This window comes from Borostomias antarcticus (assembly GCF_949987555.1).
Source record: "Borostomias antarcticus genome assembly, contig: scaffold_101, whole genome shotgun sequence".
Classification (NCBI taxonomy): Eukaryota; Metazoa; Chordata; class Actinopteri; order Stomiiformes; family Stomiidae; genus Borostomias; species Borostomias antarcticus.
The window spans coordinates 77,188-82,500 of NW_028175757.1; positions in this window are offsets into that span (position 1 = coordinate 77,188).

Below are 5,313 nucleotides of genomic sequence, written 5' to 3' on the forward strand. Positions count from 1 at the left end.
TATCGGATTTGTCCGATATATCTCACGCTTCATGACGGTTCTGTCCTGAACACATCTATGTGTCAGTATTGCATCATACTTATAGCGCCACCTATTGGTGAAACAGGAAGTCCTCATAACTCCTCCATACATTATCCGATTTGTCCGATTTATCTCACGCTTCATGACGATTCTGTCCTGAACACATCTATGTGTCAGTATTGCGTCATACTTATAGCGCCACCTATTGGTGAAACAGGAAGTCCTCATAACTCCTGCATACATCATCCGATTTGCACCAAATTGCTGACGCTTCATGAAGGTCACCTTCTGAACACATCTATGCGTCGGTATTGAGTAACACTTACAGCGCCACCTACTGGTGAAACAGAAAGTACTCATAACTCCTACATACATTATCCGATTTACTCCAAATTGCTCATGCTTGATGAAGGTCGCATCTTGAACACATCTGTAGGTCAGTATTGCGTCATACTTACAGCGCCACCTACTGCTTACAGGAAGTCCTCATAACTCCTACATACTTTGTCCGATTTACACAACATTTCTCACACTTCATCAAGGTACTGTCCTGAACACATCTATGCGTCGGTATTGAGTCACGCTTAGAGCGCCACCTACTGGTGACAGGAAGTTTCTGTCAGTACTGGACACCGAAATAGCACACCCTTTAACGGCGCCACACCCCGACCCGCGTGGGGTGCGAGGGCCCGCTCACTGCTGCTCGCAGCACTAGTTTGTTTTGTTTCATGTGCCTAATGGCCTTTCATGTGCCTAATGAAGTCTGTGAAACGCTATCAAGTGGGCTTATTTCAGATTCAGTGACAACATCCTTTTGGTGCTGCAATTCTTTCTCCTCTTTGTATAGTCATTTATAAAAAATTTGCTCAATTTCTACTTTGTGGATTCTAAAGTGTGTCATTAAAGACTCCTTTTTAGCATACGCTTTGTCACATAATTCACACTGATATGGTTTCTCTCCTGTGTGGATTCTTCTATGGTTCCTTAAATTATGGTGTTGAGTAAACGCTTTGTCACATAATTCACACTGATATGGTTTCTCTCCTGTGTGGATTCTTCTATGGTTCCTTAAATGATGGTGTTTCTACTCTCCGGAGGCATTTTTGGATTCCTCATGCCAATGCATTGGCTAGAAAAGTAATCAAAGAATGCATGATATGCCGCAGACAACTTCAAAAACCTGGAGAACAGAAGATGTCTGACCTCCCACCTGACAGACTTTCGACAGACCTCCCAGGATCATAAGGGATTTGTGCGTAGAGTACGTGTTAGGACACAAAGAAATGAGCTCGAAAGGCCTGTTACTAAGATATGCCTTTTGATTGAAGCCGAGTAGGACAACTTTAAGGTCCTGTATGGCAGAATGTAATTGGAGGCTGAATATTGTAAATTGTACATTTAAATTGATATTGAAATGATGGACTTTAACTATCATTGGCTTTATGCCTGAAGAGTTTTTTGAGTTTTTGATGGACACTTTATTTTTGGACTCTTGCGGACACACATACAAGCGTACATACATACAGTACACACACATGCACACACAAACGCATATGCCTACACGCAAGGAGAACGGACATTCAAAAAAATGTGAAATGTGATAATTTTGCAATGGCTGATGTATGAAATTGGTAATTATTTGTTTTACAAAAATTAGGGGCCGGAATGTTACAGCCATTTTCGTTGAATATTTATGGTTTATGTTTTGAGGTATGGCCTTGGATGAGTGATGGTTTTGTGTTACCGTAATTTGTTTTGTTTCATGTGCCTAATGGCCTTTCATGTGCCTAATGAAGTCTGTGAAACGCTATCAAGTGGGCTTATTTCAGATTCAGTGACAACATCCTTTTGGTGCTGCAATTCTTTCTCCTCTTTGTATAGTCATTTATAAAAAATTTGCTCAATTTCTACTTTGTGGATTCTAAAGTGTGTCATTAAAGACTCCTTTTTAGCATACGCTTTGTCACATAATTCACACTGATATGGTTTCTCTCCTGTGTGGATTCTTCTATGGTTCCTTAAATTATGGTGTTGAGTAAACGCTTTGTCACATAATTCACACTGATATGGTTTCTCTCCTGTGTGGATTCTTCTATGGTTCCTTAAATGATGGTGTTTCTACTCTCCGGAGGCATTTTTGGATTCCTCATGCCAATGCATTGGCTAGAAAAGTAATCAAAGAATGCATGATATGCCGCAGACAACTTCAAAAACCTGGAGAACAGAAGATGTCTGACCTCCCACCTGACAGACTTTCGACAGACCTCCCAGGATCATAAGGGATTTGTGTGTAGAGTACGTGTTAGGACACAAAGAAATGAGCTCGAAAGGCCTGTTACTAAGATATGCCTTTTGATTGAAGCCGAGTAGGACAACTTTAAGGTCCTGTATGGCAGAATGTAATTGGAGGCTGAATATTGTAAATTGTACATTTAAATTGATATTGAAATGATGGACTTTAACTATCATTGGCTTTATGCCTGAAGAGTTTTTTGAGTTTTTGATGGACACTTTATTTTTGGACTCTTGCGGACACACATACAAGCGTACATACATACAGTACACACACATGCACACACAAACGCATATGCCTACACGCAAGGAGAACGGACATTCGAAAAAATGTGAAATGTGATAATTTTGCAATGGCTGATGTATGAAATTGGTAATTATTTGTTTTACAAAAATTAGGGGCCGGAATGTTACAGCCATTTTCGTTGAATATTTATGGTTTATGTTTTGAGGTATGGCCTTGGATGAGTGATGGTTTTGTGTTACCGTAATTTGTTTTGTTTCATGTGCCTAATGGCCTTTCATGTGCCTAATGAAGTCTGTGAAACGCTATCAAGTGGGCTTATTTCAGATTCAGTGACAACATCCTTTTGGTGCTGCAATTCTTTCTCCTCTTTGTATAGTCATTTATAAAAAATTTGCTCAATTTCTACTTTGTGGATTCTAAAGTGTGTCATTAAAGACTCCTTTTTAGCATACGCTTTGTCACATAATTCACACTGATATGGTTTCTCTCCTGTGTGGATTCTTCTATGGTTCCTTAAATTATGGTGTTGAGTAAACGCTTTGTCACATAATTCACACTGATATGGTTTCTCTCCTGTGTGGATTCTTCTATGGTTCCTTAAATGATGGTGTTTCTACTCTCCGGAGGCATTTTTGGATTCCTCATGCCAATGCATTGGCTAGAAAAGTAATCAAAGAATGCATGATATGCCGCAGACAACTTCAAAAACCTGGAGAACAGAAGATGTCTGACCTCCCACCTGACAGACTTTCGACAGACCTCCCAGGATCATAAGGGATTTGTGCGTAGAGTACGTGTTAGGACACAAAGAAATGAGCTCGAAAGGCCTGTTACTAAGATATGCCTTTTGATTGAAGCCGAGTAGGACAACTTTAAGGTCCTGTATGGCAGAATGTAATTGGAGGCTGAATATTGTAAATTGTACATTTAAATTGATATTGAAATGATGGACTTTAACTATCATTGGCTTTATGCCTGAAGAGTTTTTTGAGTTTTTGATGGACACTTTATTTTTGGACTCTTGCGGACACACATACAAGCGTACATACATACAGTACACACACATGCACACACAAACGCATATGCCTACACGCAAGGAGAACGGACATTCGAAAAAATGTGAAATGTGATAATTTTGCAATGGCTGATGTATGAAATTGGTAATTATTTGTTTTACAAAAATTAGGGGCCGGAATGTTACAGCCATTTTCGTTGAATATTTATGGTTTATGTTTTGAGGTATGGCCTTGGATGAGTGATGGTTTTGTGTTACCGTAATTTGTTTTGTTTCATGTGCCTAATGGCCTTTCATGTGCCTAAATGCTACCCATTTCCGTGCGTAAAAACTGAGACTCCGACAGCACTTTTATTTTAGCTTCAGCCTCAGCTAACTTAGTCTGCATTTTAAGTTTTTCTTTTTTTGCTTTTATTCGCGTTTCCTCCATGTCTAACTCCAGTTGCGCATCCAGTGTTCCTTGTTGCGCCTCTAGTATGGCGCGTTGAACTCGGGCTTCGGAGAGCGCAGCAGACGCTTTACTGCGCTGGCTAGAGGATTTACTCGCGGCCTTTACTGAAGTCTGTGAAACGCTATCAAGTGGGCTTATTTCAGATTCAGTGACAACATCCTTTTGGTGCTGCAATTCTTTCTCCTCTTTCTCGGGTTCAGATTCTACCTTATCAGCATTAAACCAAAATTTAACATCACGTAGGAACTGCTTGAAACGCAACAGTTTAGGTTCGTACCAGTCGTTATGGTCGAACTCTTTTTCATCTTCGGGCAATAAAGTCACTTGCAATTCCATAAACTCAGCTAGGTACTCATTAAAAATATCAACGTGTTGTTTTACCAGTTCATTTGTGTTGGGCTGATTAGCCTCCATAAGCGTATTTATTTCATTGCATTTACGAGTGAGAACACCCAACTTCCCTCGCCGCGTTGCCATTCGTTTATAAAGTTATTTTTCTCTCTCTACCACCATTTCACCCGTTTCACCCTGTTGCTCCATAGTTTCTTTACTTATTTAGCACTTTTAGGGCGCGATCAACATTTGGGTTTCAAAGTTCTTCAGGGTTGAACCCAGCGCTTCCCTGTTGTCCAAACAAACAATTTGAGCGCAGCGGTATAGGCTGTAATATACTCACGGATGGTTCCAAACATAAGCTCTTTTTCCTTTCCAATAATCCAAGTTCCAGAAATCCAAATGTCGTCATTCAATACGTTGTAATTTGACTTTGTTTGTGCCGATTATCCATAGTCCATTTGTTCCATGCCAGGGAGAAATGTTTGGAGCGTGGCTTAAATGACGCACCTCTCTCGCTCTGTAGTTATTGCAAAGAAAATGTATTTGTTGTTCCAATAGTCCATAGTATTCCAAATTCATCCAAAAAATAAACTTTACAAAACCCAATGTTCAGACACGGAGAGTGTGGTCAAATTACAGTGTTGAACCACACTCCTTTCTTTCACCTTGGCCCCCTAATTCCACTTCCCCTTGTCCTATATAGCCACACCCCTTGACCTCTATCCTGTCCTCGGGAATCCAACTCAAAAGGCCATTAGGCACATGAAACAAAACAAACAATAACACAAAACCATCACTCATCCAAGGCCATACCTCAAAACATAAACCATAAATATTCAACGAAAATGGCTGTAACAGGGAGGGATGGAGAGAGGGAGGGATGGAGAGATGAGAGATGGAGAGAAGGAGAGAGGGAGGGATGGAGAGAGAGGGATGGAGAGAGAGGGAGGG